Source organism: Pan troglodytes, chromosome 4, assembly GCF_028858775.2.
Source record: "Pan troglodytes isolate AG18354 chromosome 4, NHGRI_mPanTro3-v2.0_pri, whole genome shotgun sequence".
NCBI lineage: Eukaryota > Metazoa > Chordata > Mammalia > Primates > Hominidae > Pan > Pan troglodytes.
In genome coordinates, this window is record NC_072402.2 from 152,662,988 (window position 1) to 152,682,917 (window position 19,930).

The window sequence follows — 19,930 nt, forward strand, 5'->3', positions numbered from 1 at the left end:
AAACTACAGGAGTTTATTAGATATACGAATCTAAAACTCCAAAAACCTTTAACTTTGAAAATTTTCTTTTGGTTAAGCAAAGCCTGTTTTTATTTCTTCTTCCAACAGTGCTTTATATTGTTTGGATATCTTGTTTAGGATTGATTTATTTTTCAGGGTAAATTCAATTACTGAGAGAGGAATTGAACCAATCTCAGCATTGCATTCTAAAATGAGGCAGTAGGTGGCACTCAACCTTTTATTAGCAGAAAATTGTTAGTTTCAAATTAGAGTGTTCAACACTGCTTCCCTCTCATTCATACACGTCTTCATTAAGAAGAAGTACTCTTTGTCTACAGCCCTAGTCCAACTTTTGCATGCAAAAGAAGAATCGAGGATGCTTGCTTGTTAATGCAGACTTCTGGGCCCCACCCCAATGATTCAATTCACTAGGTCTTATGGGGGGCTGGTTTCAGAAATCTATGTTTTAAACAAACACTTCCAGGTAATTCTGTTGTAGGGGACTACACTTTGAGAATACGGCTTTAGGAGAATGAAAAATGTAGTTTTATTGCCATGTTTTAAGATGGCATTAATAATAGTTACTGTTTACTGGGAACTTGTTAATTGCAAGCTCTGTGCTAGTATTTTACATAATTCTTCACAACATCCTGCAAATGTAGCTTTTGTTTTGCCACTTTACAAAGGAAGAAACCGAAGCAGACAGAATTCAAATAACTATCACAAGTCACACAGCATGTAAATATTGGGGCTATGATTTAAAGGTTTCTAAAGTACCTGGTTCTGCATACCTAATGAGTATACAGCTGGGTTTTTGTCTCTCTCCAGTTAACCTAATGCATGAGTAAAAAGACATCAGGGGTCAGTGGAATAAACCAAGGTGTAGGACAGATTCATTCTGGGTCCTAAGCTGTTGTAGCATGGAGTCATGGAAATAACACTGGAATATTAAAAGGTGACCTTCATTCTAGTCTGTGCATTCTCATTAGCCAGAAAGAAGACTGGATAGGTCTCTTCCCTTGCTGGCCTCCATTTCATTCATTTATGAAACAAGAGACTCAATGTTCTCTGTAGAAAACCTTTTTTAGAATCACTTGAAGAATTTGTTTAAAAATGCAAATTCCTGGGCTCTACTCTCAGACTAAGTGAATCAGAAGCTTTGGTGTGGGAGACCATGGAACCTGCAGTTTTAATAAATGCCCCAGTGATTTGCATGTTGGAGAATCACCACACCAGGTCACTGTGCTCTCATGTGGTGGGGATGCTCCACTATTGCTCTTGGAGTTGTGACTTCCTTGGGTGTGACTAAAGCCAGGTGGTGCCATGGACATCATAAATATAAATTATGTAAGTGAAGGCACTGCTTCAGTCAGGCTGTAAAAGCTATTTTGAAAGTGGTAAGGAAAAAGTAGGATTGTAATGAAGAAAATTTCCTTCCCAGGTTAAGCCTTCATTTGGAACTACTTCCAGTACGTTACAAAAAGTAATAATAGCTAACCTGTGTCACTGACTGTACCTGATACTATTTTAAGCACTTTATATACATTATCTCAATGAATCTTTCCCATTGTGACATCCGGCTAGTTTTTGTGGCTAAGAGTGTACTTTCTAACATCCATGAACATTGTGGTCCCCACTTGAAGTTTCACTTTGCATGTTCAGTGATATGGTTTGGCTCTGTGTTCCCACCCAATCTTATCTCAAATTGTAATCCCCATGTGTCCAGGGAGGGACCTGTAATCCCCACCTAGTGACGGAGGGAGGTGATTGATGATGGGTGTGGTGTACCCCATGCTGTTCTCGTGATAGTGAGTGGGTTCTCATGAGATCTGATGGTTTTATAAGTGTTTGAAAGTTCCCTCTTCACTCGCTGTCTTACCTGCTGCCATGTAAAATGTGCCTACTTCACCCTCTGCCATGATTGTAAGTTTCCTGAGGCCTCCCCAGCCATGCAGAACTTTGACTCAATTAAATGTCTTTTCTTTATAAATTACCCAATCTTGGGTATTTCTTTATAGTGGTGTGAAAATGGACTAATACATTCAGAAGCCATTATCTGTTATTCTTTAATGGCAATCTCTGAATGCTTGTACTTTCCTTCTTTTCCAAAGAATTACTGTAGACCCAAATTTTCATCATTTGAGTGTAGCACATTCAGAAAGTACACCAATTGCAAGTATACAGCACAAATTATGATCAGCTGATGAACATGTACAAATAACCCCCATTAAGACAAGAAATAGAACATAAATAGCAACCCTGAAGCCCCTACCTGCACCCCCGGTCACTACCCCATCTCTCTTCTCAAAAAGTAATCCTGATAGATTAAAAAAAAAAAGGTCAGCTTTTGTTTTTTCAACTCTATGTAATTTATTGGGCAACTATTATATACGTGGTACTGAAGATACAGGCAGTGAACATAGTAAATATGACCCCTGCCTGAGGAACTCACTGATGGGAAAGACAACTGTACATCAGTCATTGAAAGTGTTTATTGTGGATTCAGAGGGACAGGGGGCTCTGAAAAATAGTTACTGCTTCTTTGGGAGTTTACTTAAAGAGATACAATCAGGAGAAAGGGTAAAAACAAATACATGGTTCAGTAAAAAGCTATGATATCAAATGTCAACTTAAGGGATTTTATTTTATTCTTACTATTTTAGAGACAGGGTCTTGATCTGTTGCCCAGGCTGGAGTGCAGTGACACGATCATGGCTCATTTTAGCCTCAGCCTCCCAGGCTCAGGTGATCCTCCCACCTCAGTCTCCCAAGTAGCTGGGAGAATAGGTGTGCACCACCACACATGGCTAGTTTTTGTATTTTTTGTAGAGATGGGGTTTTGCCATGTTGCCCTGGCTGGTCTCAAACTACTGGGCTCAAGTGATCCTCCCACCTCGGCCTCCCAAAGTGCTGGGATTAATAGGTGTGAGCCACTGCACCCAGCCTATTACAAATACTTTGAATGAAAGCAAGGAAATATTGGTAGGTGAATTATACTTGTGCACTAAAATAAAATTTTTAAAAATATCCAATAGGGACTTGAATGATTATTTTCACATATGGCCCGAGGAGGCTCATACAAATTCTACTTTGGAAAGGAAGGAATGGCAATATTAATTTCAAAGTGCAATTTAAGGAAAAAGTTAAATGACCCTAAAAAGGTTGTTTACACATGCAGTCAATTTGAGAAAATGTACAAGTCTTCTGAAGAGCATTTGTAAATTGCATGTGTCCACGGTGGACCCCAATATAAGAAATACTGATTTAAATGGTTTATCTATTTGACTGTTTATCTAAATGGTCACAGTTCTTTACTCTTTTCATATATTGATGCTCTTTGCAATGTGACTTTGTATCTCCTCTTATTAAGAGGTGGAGTCTTTGAATCTGGGCTGGCTTTGTGACTTCTTTGGCCAACAGAAAGTAGCAGAAGTGACAGTTTTCCAGTTTTCAGTCTAGGCCTCAGAGGTCTTGTTTGCTTCCTCTTTTTTTCCTGGACATTTGCTTCTGCCATGTCAACAAACCCAAGCTAACCTGCTGGAGGACTAGAGACCACATGGAAGAGAGCAATGAATCACCCACTGAGAGCCAGCCAGCCAACTCCTAAACATGTGAGTGAGCCCAGCCCACATCAACAGAGCTGCCTACCCCATGAAAAACTGACTATAGAAGCATGAATGAGCCCAGTTGAGATGAGAAAACCCACTATAAACTGACGTACAGAGTCATGAACAATAATAACTGCTTATTGTTTAAGCCATTGAGATTTGAGGTAGTTTGTTACACAGTAATAGGTGTGATAAATATTTCAAACTTTGTACCCTACAGAAAATACCTATTCTTTTTAAATGGCTGTAAAAATTTATGAAATTGCTTCTAGGGTTATCATAAAGGAACCTTAATAGATTCTTTCAAATAGAAACTATATAAATAACTTTTTAAAATCATACTGCCTTAAAACTAGAAATTTGTTCCTTTTTAAAAAAAGTTTAAATATAATTCAAGCTACTTGATAATTGAACACTCCTAACTCTTGGTTCTTTGGGGGAAAAAGGATCATTAAAGTGGACATGACCTATGAATTCAATCAAATACAAATGAAAAAATTCGATGTGGGAAAAGGGCATCATACAGAGAAGATTAAGAATCCTATGTAGTTAAAAAAAAAAAAAAAAAAAAAGAATCCTTTGAGGAACGTGCTGTATCGTAGCCAACCTGGAAGTACATTTCTTAGAATCCTCTTCTCTGTAGGGTTGTGGGTTAGAATTGGCTGAAAGATGAGTAAGATCTGGGAGTTGGAAGTGATGCTCTCACAATCATTTTGGCATCCTGACACCTATTGTAGTGGTAACTCAGTCGAAGGCACCATGCTAAAGCAGCAAGCATCCCATTCCATCATCTTGTAAGACTAATGTAAGTAAAAATGAATTATTAAAAGAGTATTGGATCACTCAAATAATTTCTAAGTGGCCCAAGAACTAGATTTTAAAGCTACATAGCCAGGAACAATGCAATCAGATGACACAGGAAGAAAACCATACCTCCTCACAATAGGACGGTTCTAGTGGAAAGACTAGGATTCCATCATAGCTGCTCCTAAAGGGCCAGATGCCTGTGTACTGTCTGGGTATAATAGAATCTGTAATCTCCTACTCTGTGACCACCTCCTCACATTGTTCTCTTCCATCTCTGAATCAGCATGGGCATAAATGACTGGCATATATCATATGAATGAACCTTAGTTGTAAGTACAGAAATGTGCTTTTTAGTTTTCTGGTTTCTAAAGCATGCCAATGTCCTCCAGTCAGAGACCACCACAAATACAACTCTAGTTGAACAAGTTGGGTTTATTACTTGTTGCAGCGAGGGAAAACACACCATGGGGAGCTATGGGGTGTCTCAATAAGAGGTGTTAGAACCTATTATAGGATTTGGGCATTGGTTGGGTGATTTGTGGAGGGGCTAAGAAGGCAGGTATTTTTTTCTAAATTGGATGCTGTTAGAAAGCAGGTGCAATTCTATGATTATCTCAAGTTTTATCAAGGAGGGCAAACGAGTGAAAAAAAAAGGGGGTAAGTGGTAAAGAGTTAACAGTTACTAATTTTGGCCACAAGAGAGGAATGTTTGCTATTTTGTGAGGGGCACAGTGAGCTTATTTTTTTCTGAGCTTCAGCAAAATGATGGTGTGGACTCGCCTTATTTCATTGAATCATGATCCCAGAGTAACTTTGTCTGGCTTTGATATTCTGTGACATGGTTTATGTCCAACAGAGGGCAGCATGGCCTAGCTGTGAGTGCCTGGCCAGCTTCTGAATGTCAAGGGCTGCTCTTTTCTTTTCTTTCTCAAATGCAAGAGAAGGGAATTGTTGAATAAGCTGATTTATTGTTTTTGCCACAGGTATCACCATACTTAAAGTGAAGCTCTGGTGTTTCCCGCTAAGTTCAGGTACAAGACAAGTATGCCGACTATCCATGATCATTTAATATTTTCTGAAAGTTTAGCCAAAACAGTAAAACAAATGAAATAAGAGAAAAATCTTTGGAAAGGAGGAGGCAAATTATTATTTACATATAATTGCCTATCTAACAATCTAATGAAGTAAACAGAAAAAATATTTGAAGTAAGTAGAGTTCAATAAGGCAGTTGGTTACAAAATCAATATGCCATACACACACACACACACACACACACACATTTAAGAGACAGGGGTCTCACTGTTTCTGTTGCCCAGGCTCAAGCTCTGGGGCTCAAACCCTTCACCTCAGCTTCCCAAGTAGCTAGGACTACAGGCACATGCCACTGTGCCCAGCTAAAGCTTATCTTTCAAAATCAACAAATCAAAAGAAAAGATAATTTTTAAAAAGTATTAAAAATAGAAACTAAAATATAAAATATCTAGGAACAAACTTACATAAGTAGGCAGGACCCATAGAAATAGAACTGTAAAACTTTATTGAGGGATTTGAAAGAAGACTGGAATAAATGATAGGGCATACCCATTCTTGAATGGCATAACTCAAGAATTCAACCACTTCAATTCTAATAAAAATGTCAAAAGCATTTTTTAAACTAGAGAATATAATTCTAAAGTCACCTGGGAAGCTTAATAAAGGGATGAAGAAATTTTGGAAGATTGAGGGGTGACTTACACTGCTAGAAAGAAAGGTTTATTATTAAAGCAGCATGATTCTTATGTAGCCTCCCAGACAGGCTCAAGTATATAGATTTGATATAGGATAAAGGTGGAATTGAAATATACTTACACTTCTGCTTAGGATATAGCTGCAAAGCTCATCACTCTCACCCTAACAATGAAAATGACAGGTAAATGACAAAATCATTATTTTTGTTGAGCCCGTAATAAAGAATAGCTTCTGAGGCAACCAAGTAAGCTAATTCAAAAGAGAGACAAGTTCCTCCAAGGAGAGATGAGCTATGCAAACTGTCTTAACTGTCAGAGCACAAAAAGAGGGGCCACCACTTTTTAAGTGGATTAGAAATCAGGGAAATTGTTACATGCTGTCAAAATCCATGTGTGGATTAGTGGGCATTTGTTTTATTATTGTTCATGACACTGTGCTGCCTTCTAGGTATATGATGTATTTTAAAGTAGGGAAAAAGTAAATTTGGGGTCCAAATGTAATTTCCTGCATTTTTACACACAGGGGAATTTAGCCACAGAGAGGCTGGGTCCATTGGTGAAGATCAATTACTCCCATTTCCCAGTTCAATTTTCCATTCCCTATCCAATGCTCTGCCAGCTAAAGCAGCCACATGATTTAGCATAAGTTAATAGACTCTGAACTTTTAAAATCAAGGCCAGTTTAAAAGAACTTAAGTTGCAGATATGAGATGTTTAATAAAAAATGAACACATATGGGTGAAATTTATCTGACTTGGGATGGAGAAAGCTTTTTATAAAGCAAAGGCAGAAGCCATAAAGAAAAAGATGAACATCTTAGGAGTATTAAGAGATATATCTGAATGATAAGATTACAGGCAACCTTTAATTTTACTTTGTGTGTTTTTCTATATTTTTGATGTTTTCTAAGTGAAATATATATTACCTAGGCAATTAGAAAAAATAGTAAAATTAAAAATAAATATCACTTTGAGTACTGTGAGCAGAAGCAGGAATGGAAGAATGCAGCTAACTCAGGAGAAATATGTGTTTTTGGCAGCTATCATTACCTTGAGTTTTCACATAAAACCTTAAGTTTTATAGGTGGAGAGAAAAACCAGGGGAAAGCCCCTGATTAAGTGGCATTAAGTGGATGCTGGTGAAAATGTGACCACATTAGAATGTTGAAATATGATGAAATTGTGGCACAGGCCATCCTTGGATGTGCAGATTGTGACCTGAGCAGAACTGTCTTCTGACCCATCCCTGCTCATCACAGATATTAAGAGTCTGAAGAAAGCTTGGCACAGGCAGGATGTAGAGAACACAATAGGAAGTCTTGGTAAACTCACAGAAGCAAGAGAAGCCCTTATACCCTCCACCCAGTGATTTCAAGTGGGAGAGAAAGAAAGAGAAGTCTCTTGGAGTTTATGCTTAAGCCTCACCTGACTTTATTACTTTGCTATGTGGCTGGTTTCTTTTCTTTCCCTTCTTTTCTCTTTCTCTCTCTGCCTCGCTCTGTTACCCAGGCTGGAGTGCAGTGGCGTGATCTCGGCTCACTGCAACCTCCGTCTCCCGGGTTCAAGTGATTCTCCTGCCTCAGCCTCCCAAGTAGCTGGGACTACAGGAGCGCACCACCACACCCATCTAATTTTTGGCCAGGCTGGTCTCAAACTCCTGACCTCAGGTGATCCACCCGCCTCAGCCTCCCAAAGTGCTGGGATTACAGGCATGAACCACTGCTCTTGGTCTAGTTATTTCTTTATATCGAAGTTCCCTGCTCTGATAAGATGGTGCAAAGTGAGAGTGTTAAATGTGGCTTTTCTCTTAATGACTTGTTTTCTCATAAGCCAACAGTGTTGATTGTCTGTGTTAATGGAGAGGATTTGCAAGCCCACGACTAAGTGAAAAGTACAGACCTCTACATCCCTAACACCTTAGCTTGATTTTTACTCCCCTCTCTGCCCTCTCTTCTCGTATTTTTCTGCACTGTTAAAACCCTCCAGTGGCTTTCCACAGGTGTCAGGATAAAGTTTAAACTTCTTGTCTTACAAAGACCTGCTTTTCATTATAGCATCAATGCTCATTACCACATACTTCAACCATACCAAATGACCTATGAATACCTATGGCCTCTTATTTCATGTCTCTGGGCAGTTACAGTCTTGCTGATATTACCAAATGCCTACTATTGTGTCCGGAATTGGTTCCTTCCGGTGGATTCTTGGTCTCGCTGACTTCAAGAATGAAGCCGTGGACCCTAGCGGTGAGTGTTACCATTCTTAAAGATGGTGTGTCCGGAGTTTGTTCCTTCAGATGTGTCCAGAGTTTCTTCCTTGGTCTTGCTGACTTCAAGAGTGAAGCAGACGACCTTTGCAGCAAGTGTTACAGCTCTTAAAAGTGGCGCAACCAGAGTTGCTCGCTCCTCCTGGTGGGTTCATGGTCTCGCTGACTTCAGGAGTGATGCCACAAACCTTAGCGGTGAGTGTTACAGCTCATAAAGGTGGTGTGGACCCAAAGACAGAGCAGCAGCAAGATTTATTATGAAGAACAGAAGAACAAACCTTCCACACCGTGGAAGGGGACCCAAGTGGGTTGTCGCGGCTGGCTCGGGTGGTCTGCTTTTATTCTCTTATTTGGCCCCGCCCACATCCTGCTGATTGGTCTATTTTACAGAGCGCTGATTGGTCCATTTTGCAGAGTGCTGATTGGTGCGTTTACAAACCTTTAGCTAGACACAGAGTGCTGATTGGTGTGTTTTTACAGAGTGCTGACTGGTGCGTTTACAAACCTTGTAGCTAGACACAGAGTGCTGATTGGTGCGTTTTTACAGAGTGCTGATTGGTGCGTTTTTACAGAGTGCTGACTGGTGCGTTTACAAACCTTTAGCTAGACACAGAGCACTGATTGGTGCATTTTTACAGAGTGCTGATTGATGCATTTACAAACCTTTAGCTAGATACAGAGTGCTGATTGGTGTGTTTACAAACGTTTAGCTAGACAAAAAAGTTCTCCAAGTCCCCACTCGACCCAGGAAGTCCAGCTGGCTTCACCTCTCACTATGTGCCCAGCACTCTGCTAAACGTATGCTCTTCCTCCTCATAACAATTCTTTCTTGTTGGCTTGAATACTTGAATATTGTTTCCATTTAACAAATGAGAAACCTAATGTTCAAAGAAATTAAATAATTTGTCTAAGGTCACACAGCTAGTAAGCAGCAGAGCCAGAATTTAAACCCAGGTTTGACTCCAAAGTCTGAATTCTTTTTCAAAGATTATGGTAAACTACACATCACATAAAATATACCATGTCAGCCACTTTAAAGTGTATAATTCTATGGCAGTAAGTACATTTACATTGTTTTGCAGCTGTCACCACCATCCATCTCCAGAACTTTTAAATCTTCCCCATCTGAAACTCTGTATCCATCAAACAATAACTCCTCATATCCCCTCCCAAGAACCCCTGGCCACCACCATTCTACTTCTGTCTCTGTGTATTTGACTACTGTAGGCACCTGTTATAAATGGAATTGTATAATATTTGTCCTTTTGTGACTGGCTTATTTCATTTGGTGTAATGTCTTCAAGATTCATCCATATTGTGGCATGTGTCAGAATTTCTTTTCTTTGAGGCAGTCTCCCTCTGTTACCCAGGCTGGAGTGCAGTGGCATGATCTCGGCTCACTGCAACCTCCGCCTCCCGGGTTCAAGCGATTCTCCTGCCTCAGCCTCGCGAGTAGCTGGGATTACAAGTACCCAACACCATGCCCAGCTAATTTTTGTATTTTTAGTAGAGACGGGGTTTCACCATGTTGGCCAGGCAGGTTTTGAACTCCTGACCTCAAGTGATGCGCCTGCCTCAGCCTCCCAAAGTCCTGGGATTATAGGTGTGAGCTACTGCACCCAGCCCAGAATTTCTTTTTTAAAGCTGAATAATATTCCATTATATTTATATACCACATTATCAATTCATCTGCCAATGGACACCTGGGCTGCTTCTCCCTTTTGGCTGTTGTGCATATTGCTGCTATGAACATGGGTGTGCAAATACCTCTTTGAGTCACTGCTTTCACTTCTTTTTAGTATTTACTCAGCAGTGGAATTGCTGAGTCATGTGATAATTCTGTGTTTAATTTTTTTGAGGAAACTCCATACTGTTCTCATGGTGGCTGCACCATTTAATATTCCCACTAGCAATGCACTAAGGTTCCATTTCCTCCACAATCTTGACAATGCTTTGTATTTATTTATATTTTAATACTAGCCATCCTAAAGGGTGTGAAGTGGTATTTCACTGTGGCTTTGACTTGCGTTTCCCTAGTGATTAGTGATGTTGAGCATCTTTTCACATGAAAGCCTAAATTCCTAGGCCGGGCGTGGTTGCTCACGCCTGTAATCCTAGCACTTCAGGAGGCCAAGGGGGGTGGATCACGAGGTCAGGAGATTGAGGCCATCCTGGCCAACATGGTGAAACCCCGTCTCTACTAAAATACAAAAAATTAGCTGGGCGTGGTGGCAGGCGCCTGTAGTCCCAGCTACTCAGAAGGCTGAGGCACGGGAATCGCTTGAGTTCGGGAGGTGGAGGTTGCAGTGAGCCGAGACTGCACCACTGCACTCGAGCCTGGTGACAGAGCAAGACTCTGTATCAAAAAAAAAAAAAAAAGCCTAAATTCCTAACCTCTGTTTATTTGGAAATTAATGAAATTTAATTTTTACCAAAGTAATAAATGTACTTAGTGATATGGTTTGGCTCTGTGTCGCCACCCAAATCTCATCTGGAATTGTACTCCCTTAATTCCCACGTGTTGTGGGAGGGACCTAGTGGGGGATAATTGAATCATGGGGGTGGTTTCCCCCATACTGTTCTTGTGGTAGTGAATAAGTCTTATGAGATCTGATGGTCTTATCAGGGGTTTCCACCTTTGCATCTTCCTCATTTTTCTCTTGCCACTGCCATGTAAGAAGTGCCTTTCACCTCCTGCAATGATTCTGAGGCCTCCCCAGCCATGTAGAACTGTAAGTCCAATTAAACCTCTTTTTTTTCCCCAGTCTTGGGTATGTCTTTGTCAGCTGTGTGAAAATGGACTAATACACGTAGTTAACAAAATCAGATACTACTAACATATTGATAGAGAAAAGTAGTAGCACCCATTTCCCACCCCACACTAGCACCTGGTGTCCGTAAGACTGAGGTCATGTGTCAGGTGCCATTCTTTATTATACTTATGCAGCTTTTCTTATAATAATGGAAAACAGCTATTTCCTACAGCCATACCACTATCAAAGAGAAAAATAAAAAGTTGCCTGTTTCAAGGAAATTGAAAAAGTGCATTTAAATAAAAATGATTTCTTTTGAGGCTGGGTGCAGTGGCTCACGCCTGTAATCCAAGCACTTTGGGAGGCCAAGGCAGGTGGATCATGTGAGGTCAGGAGTTGGAGATCAGACTGGCCAACATGGCAAAACCCTGTCTTTACTAAAAATACAAAAATTAGCTGGGTGTGGTGGCGCACCCCTGTAGTCCCAGCTACTTGGGAGGCAGAGGCGGGAGAATTGCTTGAACCCGGGGGGGGCGGAGGTTGCAGTGAGCCGAGACCTTGCCACTGCACTCTAGCCTGGGTGACAGAGAGAGACTCCATCTCAAAAAAAAAAAAAAAGATTTCTTTTGAAACAATTTCAAACTCATATGCAAGTTGTAGGAACAGTATATAGAACTTTGGCATACCCTTCATCTAGAGATGCCATTAAAGTTTTGCTAATAGTCCCAGTAACACTCCTGATGGCAAAGGATCCTATCCAAAGTTTCATCAGCAATGCAACCAGTTGTCCTTTTCTGTAGTTTCTTCCAACCTGGCATTGTTCCTCAGCCTTTTCCTGGCTTTCATGGCCTAGACATGGGTGAAGATTATAGACCAGTCATTTTGTAGAATCTTCCTCTATTTGGTCTTGTCCTGTTTCCTCCTAGTTAGACCTAGGGTGTGCATTTTGGCAAGAATGTCACAGAGCTGTATTTTTTTCATTGCAACCCACTGGGTAGCACATGATGTGTATTTGGTTGCTGGTTTTTTCACTCGATTACTTATTAGGCTGGCATCTCCCAGGTGTCTCTACTGTAAAATTATTCTTTACTCTCTTTGTAATTAATAAGGATCTTGTGAGGAGAGACTTTGAGACTGTAGATATCTGTTTCCTCATCAACCTTTCACTGACTGGAGTTTTAGCATCCACTGATTTTTCTTGACTGAATTATTACTATGATGTTGCCAAATGTTGATTTTCTGTTATCATTCCTTCTTCATCTATTAGTTGTCTTTCTACTATGAAGAAAAGCTTTCTCCTCTCACGTATTTATTCATTTATTCTTATCAGTATGGATTCATGGGTGCTTTATTCAATGGATTGTAATCTGTTACTGTCATTATTTATTTTAATGCTCAGAATTTCCCATATTTGGCCAGTGGGCACCACTTCAAATTAGTTCCTGTGTCCTTTTTATGTTTCTCCATCATTGAGCACCACCTTACTTTATGACTTAAAAAGATGTTCCAGGCTCATCTTACTCATTCTCTGGAGTCAATGATTTGAAGAGAGCAGATTTATTTGTAGAAATAGGACTACGCCTAAATGTTTAAAATGCAAAAACAGAGTGTGTTATCCAGTCTGCTTCATGTTCATACGCTACCACCAAGTCACCCAGATTTGATATTTCACCCCTGCATTGCTGCCAGATTTGTTAGGTATCAACCCCAACAGAAGAGGTGTGCATTTTTATAGGCAATTAAATATTAACTGTGAACTTAACATTCATGAAGGGGAACACAGAAAGGAATGAACACTGATCTATGTTGCAGAATTGTTTGTTTTCCTCCTCTCAGATACTCAAGAGGCTGCCAGCATAGGAGCTCTGTCTAGAGAGAAAACAGTTTTTACATATTTCTCTTTAATGGTAATAGAAGCAAAACTACTGTTGTGAAAAGACACTGGGTTTAGACTACACCATATGGCCCTGAGAGGTGTTCATCACTATAGCCTCTAATGGCTGAACTCAAAATAGCCCATATTTCTGCATTGATGGAGAATTAGCTACTGACTGCCAGGAAACACCCATTGTAGCAGCTCTTCAGCCTTGTAATTTAAAATAATTACTAATTAAATGAAAATAAAATAGAGTCCATAATAACAATAATAATCACTGTAGCATTGGTCATTACCGAAGTATTGTTTGTAGGAGTGTTACCTAGGGGAACATCGCTTGCAGAAGGGTGGAAGAACTGTGGAAGGAGCTGGGGTTTATTATTACTGCTAGGTAGGGAATCAGGACCGCTCCAGAGTGCTTGGCAACCATAGTCCTAATTTGATATTCCATCTATATTGCCAATCTCATGTTGTTTCAAGGAATTTGTTCACTAATACAGAAGGCAGCATGACATTAAAAACCAAGGAACAGGAACAGCTGTGTGGCACTCGCCAACAGATTTATATCATTGCAGGAAACAACTCAAGCAATTACCTTGTCTTTGACAAGCATCACTCTTATCCCCATCTCAGGAAAAGTGAGGCCCTTTTGCAAGAGGGCCTTTGAGTGTATATGACCAACACTAAGTGGTTATGACAGGACATATGGAATACTGTACATGGAGCCAGTTTCAGATAACTGTCCAGAGGCCTGTCTGTGTATCTAAGAAAGTAAAAGGTGGAGGCTACCTGGTTAAAGGAAGACTTTCAGTTTTTATTGTTTGGGTGACCTAAAATAACATGCATTTCTTTACATATTCATTCACCCAACAAATGTTTGAGTGCTACTATGCACCAGATATTGTTCTAGGTGCTGGGAATATTAACATAGACATGGTTGCCGACCTCAGGAATCTGAGAGTCCACTGGCTAGGGAGGAATATACAAATATAGACATGTAAAAAGTACCATGGAGGAAAAGAAGAGAGTGCTTGGGAGGATAGCAGGGGGACCCTTTCAGCAATGTGGCATCTGTGATGGGCTTTTTGAGGAAGTGCCATTTTTGCTGAGGCCTGAAGTCAGAGGAGAGATTAGCCAGGAAATCGAGTAGGGGAGAATGTTCCAGGCAAAGGCAGTGCCATGGGCAAAGGCCACAAATGAAGATGAACCTAGTTCACTGGAGAAACTAAAGCAGAGTGTATGGAGAAGCACAGAAACACAGAGTGGGGGAGGATGCGGCACAAGGTACGAATAGGTCAACCGACTTCCGGGACAGGTGGTCTTGGAGAGGAGTCCAGATTTCACTGTAAGTATAAAGGGAATCTTTGAAGCTGGGGAGTGGCAGTGCCTGGTTGATGTCTGTAAAAGTTCAGTCTGGTCTCTGGTAGACAATGGCCTGTGGGTAGTGGGGCCTGAGCTGATGCCAGAAACCAGGTAGGAGGTCATTTAAGAATTCAGGTTGGCCGGGCGCGGTGGCTCATGCCTGTAATCCCAGCACTTTGGGAGGCCAAGGCGGGTGGATGCGGGTGGATCACGAGGTCAGGCGTTCGAGACCAGCCCAGCCTGGTCAGCGTAGTGAAACCCCGTCTCTACTAAAAATACAAAAAATTAGCTCGGTGTGGTGGCGGGCGCCTGTAATCCCAGCTACTCGGGAGGCTAGGCAGGAGAATCACTTGAACCTGGGAGGTGGAGATTGCGGTGAGCCGAGATCGCACTATTGCACTCCAGCCTGGGCAACAAGAGCGAAACTCCGTCTCAAAAAAAAAAAAAAAAGAATTCAGGTAAGAAACGACTGTCCCTTGGACCAGGGAGATGGTAGGGAATGACAGGAAGTAGACTGACTGGAAATTCATTTAGGCAGCAGCACTGACTGGGGGTGGTCAGGAGTGTGGCGGTTCCAGGGCAGGTTCCCAGGTCTCTGGCTTGAGCACAGGGTGAATGGATGTGCAGTATGCTGAGGTGGGAAGCATCAGAGGATGACTAGATCTGGATATTAAAATACCCAGATTCATTTACTGTGGTAAAATGAACATAACACAAAATTTACCATTTTAGGCCAGATGCAGTGGCTTACATCTGTAATCCCAGCACTTTGGGAGGCTGAGGCAGGAGGATCACTTAAGCCAGGAGTTCAAGACCAGCCTGAGTAACATAGTGAGACCCCCCCATATCTACCAAAAAAAAAAAAAGGAAAGGAAAAAAAGAGCCTTGCCATTTTAACCATCTGTAAGTGTACAGTTCTACTGCATTTGTTGTGCATCCATCATTAACTGTCCATCTCCAGAACTTTACCATCTTTCCCAACTGAAACTCTGTACCCATTAAATAACTCCTTATTCCTCTTCTCTCCCTATCCCCTGGCAACCACATTCTACTTCCTGTTTCTATGAACTTGGATGCTTTAGATGCTCCCTATAAGTGGAATCATACATTATTTGTCATTTTATGACTGGCTTATTTCACTTAGCATAATGTTCTCAAGGTTATTCCTGGTTGTAGTATATTACAGGATTTCCTTCCTTTTAAAGGCTGTGTAATGTTTCATTGCATGTACATATCACAGTTTTCTTATTTATTCATCCATAAATGGACTTTCGATTGCTGCCACCACTTGGCTATTGTGAATAATGCTGCTATGAATACGGGTGTGTGAACATCTGTTCCATCCCCTGCTTCCACTTCTTTTGGGTATTTACCCAGAAGTAGGATTGCTGAATTATATGTAATTCTATGCTTAATTTTAAAATTTAATTTAAAAAAATTGACAAATAGGCTGGGCATGGTGGCTCACGCCTGTAATCCCAGCACTTTGGGAGGCCATGGCGGGCAGATCACAAGGTCAAGAGATCCAGGCCATCGTGGCCAACATGGTGAAACCCCGTCTGTACTAAAAACACAAAAGTTAGCTGGGCGTGGTGGCACACGCCTGTAGTCCCAGCTACTCGGGAGGCTGAGGCATAAGAATCGCTTGAACCTCAGAGGCGGAGGTTGCAGTGAGTCGAGATTGTGCCACTGCACTCCAGCCTGGTGACAGAGCAAGACTGCGTCTCAGAAAAAAAAATTGACAGATAATAATTGTATATACTTATGCAGCACAATGTGATGTTTTCTTATATGTGTACCTTATGGGATGATTAAATCAAGCTAATTTACACATCCATCATCTCACATACTTATTTTTGTGTGTATGTGTGGTATAAACATTTAAAACCCACTCACTTAGCAATTTAAAAATATGCATTGCATTATTATTGACTGTAGTCACCATGGTGTGCAATAGATCTCAAAAACTTATTCTTCCTGTCAAGCTGAAACTTTGTACCCTTTGACCATCTATGCCTCTACATTTAATTTTTTGAGGAATCACCACACCATTTTCCACAGTGTTGTACCATTTTATATTCCCACTAGCAGTGCACAAGTGTTCTATTTTCTCCACCTTCTTGCCAACACTTAGAATTTTGTTTTTCTTTAATCATCATCCTAACGCATGTAAAGTGGTACCTCATTGTGATAAAACATTAACATTTTTAGATATTAAATTAGAGATGCCTGATAGTCACAGTTGGATATTTCAGCCAGGATTTAAGAAGAAAAGTCTTCTAGTCAGTTTGAATTCCATCAATGAAGGTGTGCAGAGAACTCTTATGAATAACTCATCATGGCCAGCTCACGCCTGTAATCCCAACACTTTGGGAGGCTAAGGCTGACAGATCACTTGAGCCCAGGAGTTTGAGGATAGCCTGGGCAGCATGGCAAATCGTCATCTCTACAAAAAATATAAAAATTAGCCAGGCATGGTGGCATATGCCTGTAGTCCTAGCTACTCAAGAGGCTGAGGTGGGAGGATTGCTTGAGTCCAGGAGGTTGAGGCTGCAGTGAGCTGAGATGGCACCACTGCAGTCCAGCCTGGGTGACAGAGTGAGACCCTGTCTCTAAAATAAAATAAAAATAAATACCTAACTCATCATAGTGGACCTCCCATGTTTGTTCTTAAGACCTCCTACTCCTACCAGTGTGTCCACTATTTGAGGATGTGAACATTTGGGTATTTGAGTTCATTTCTGGCGAACAAATAGCATTTTGCACCAGGTTCTTGTCTTTCTAATCCATGTTGTTCTCACTCCTGTGGAAATTAATGAAGAATAATTAAATGTCAGATGCAAGTAAAAGTGGTGAAAAGCTTCAGAAAGTAAGAGTTTATTGTCTTTTTCTTGGTAGGTATAGCTAGCTGAATTCAAGTAGTTTTAATAATCTTTTAGAGTGAATGGAAAGCATTTTTGTTTGTTTTTCCTTTTTTTGTAACAAAGAAAATTCAGTTTTAAAGTGTTTTTCAATTTCTCTCTGAGCTTTCTTTCATTCTCTGATTTCTTTGCTTCTCAATGGGATAATATAAACCAATTTTCTGTTGTCTATTATTCATCAAAGCTGTCGATTTACCCTGAACAGAACGAAGAGAAGGATATTATTAAAATAAAACAATTTCCAATTGAGCTGCTAATAAATGCTGAAATGCATCTACATTTCTCCTATTGATTATCTCCTGCTGACAAAGGCAAACACAAGCTTGTATGGCAGGCTGCCCGTGGAAATGAAAGATTTAATTAGATGAAAACCGAATGAGCTGGAAGATCTACTGCACTCAGTCAACAAGCGATTGTTATTCATAATTGGCTGTTTAAAATGTCCCTGCTTATTGAGCCTTTTTCACTTAAAAAATTCCCTACAGTGCATTAAGATGAACGAAATCGTTAGTAAATTTTCCCCTGTGCATTTTACAAGCTCAGGGTTGTGGACTAGAATGAGCCCTGTCAGGCCATAAATCAGGTGTAATACAACATCTTGAAATTGGGAACTAGCAAGCAAAAGCAGGGAGACAGATTCCTCTCTATGTTGCCGTATGTCCAAGTGCTGAAGGTGGAAAAAGAGGTGCTAGTGGAAGAGAGGTAAGAAGACGCCCAGAAACTTAGGGAGTGGGATTCTTTAGAACTCACTAGCTCTGCAGGTGCCTGCATTTAAAATTTAGTGTCTGATAAATGCACTGATATTTAGTGAGGGGATTATATTACAAAGTCAGTATTCATTTCACCAGGAGGATTTCAGATACCTCTCAAGTTCCCTGCTCTTCAAGACACAGTGGGGAAAAGAAAGATGGATGGAATTGTTGCCTGTGGCAGCCACGTGCCATTTAGCCTATACAAATGTTCCTTCTTGGAATCCCAAGCAAGTCATGAACGTTTGAAGGCTTTGGTTTCCTCATTCACACAATGGGGATATCGACTGCACTGTTCTAATCCATTCGCTATGAGGATTAAATGAGATAATGTAGGTAAAGCTTTTAGCACAGTGACTGGGAACATATAAGCCCTAAATGACTGTCAGCTATTCACAATAATAATTCACCTTCCACATCTATAGGCTCTTGAGGAGAAGACAGTATTTCCTCTGTTTCTTATATTTCCGATAGCATCTTGCCCAATGCCTTACACTTCTGCTCACCATAAAAATTTTTGAATGAAAGCGAATGTCAATCTCTCAATCTTGAGGTTCTTAGAGATTCACATAGGAGTTGACAATTGTTCAACAAATACGTATTTAAAATCTGATTTTTAAATAAAATTTTAAGAGACAGGGTCTCACTTTATCACCCAGGCTGGAGTGCAGGGGCCTCATCTTGACTTCTCGGGCTCAAGGGATCCTCCGGTCTCAGTCTCTCAAGCAGCTGGGACTAAAAGTGCATGTCAACATGCACAGCTAATTTTAAAAGATTGTTTCATTTTGTCTTTCTTATTACAAAAGAAGTGACAGCTGCTTCTTGGCAGAGACAGTGAAAACAGTGGTCAAGAGGGCAGATGTGTGGGAGCCAGACTGCCTGAATAAGCATTTCTTTTCTCCCCACCAATGGAACGATTGGATTGTAGAGGAATAAATAAATACACATACAACACTTAGAACAGTGCCTAGAACATAGCATGTGCTCAATAAATACTAACTAGCATTGAACAAAATACAACAAAAAACAAGAGATCACTCATTCTCAGGATCTTGAGATAACTGCTAAGAAACAGTTATTGAGACCATACTATGTGAGTGACAGAGTGCTAGGCATTGTGGGACATATATATTAATAGCCCACTGATTGAACTCTTAGTGATATCAGGCACTGTGCTCAGTGCTTTGCACATATTGTCTTATTTAATTCACACAACAATCCTACGAGGTAGGCATATTATTATCCCCTATTTTTGAGATGAGAAAACAGGACCAGAGAGGCTTGGTAACTTCTCCAAGGTCATACAGGTGGTAAATGATGGAGCTAAGATTCAAACACAGGTCTCTTTGATTCCAGAGTTAACCTTTATGCACATCCCTAGAAGCCTGATACTAAGTTAAGATGAGGCAGCCCAGGTGAATGAGACAAACATGACCTAAGTGAGGTGGGAGAGCCGGCAGAGGACAAAAAATCAGACAATTGTAATACATTTGCTCCATGCTATAACTGTGACTGTTATAATTAGGCCTCAGACACTTTCTTAACACAGTGATTTGGACATTTGAACAAAGTTGGCACATGAGATGAAACCCTTCTGCCATTCCTAGCACAAGCTTTGTATTAAATACAGACTTAAGAAACTCAGAGGGATTCTTCTGAAAAACCTTTATGGAGTTCCTAATGACCAGGTCTGATTCTTCATGTCATATTACACTGCATTTATGTGGCATCAGAATCTTGAGGCTAGATTTTTTTTTTTTTTTTTTTGAGACAGAGTTTTGCTCTTGTTGCCTATGCTGGAGTGCAGTGGCATGATCTCGTCTCACCACAACTTCTGTCTCCCAGGTTCAAGCGATTCTCC

At 40.6% G+C, this 19,930-nt stretch overlaps 1 protein-coding gene across 3 annotated transcripts in view; it reads left to right on the forward strand.

The window, feature by feature from the left end:
- The first annotated feature begins 4,613 nt into the window (after positions 1-4,613).
- The window catches only part of KIF4B (kinesin family member 4B), a 180,580-nt gene continuing 165,263 nt past the window's right edge, over positions 4,614-19,930 (forward strand). For 2 of the 3 annotated variants that reach the window (XR_010157385.1, XR_010157384.1), the window contains exons 1-2: positions 4,626-4,744; positions 5,399-5,446. The gene's annotated coding sequence lies outside the window, so the exon portion shown is untranslated. Of the gene's footprint in view, positions 4,745-5,398; positions 5,447-8,279; positions 8,389-19,930 lie in introns of all 3 variants that reach the window. The other variant, XR_010157386.1, reaches the window with a different exon arrangement.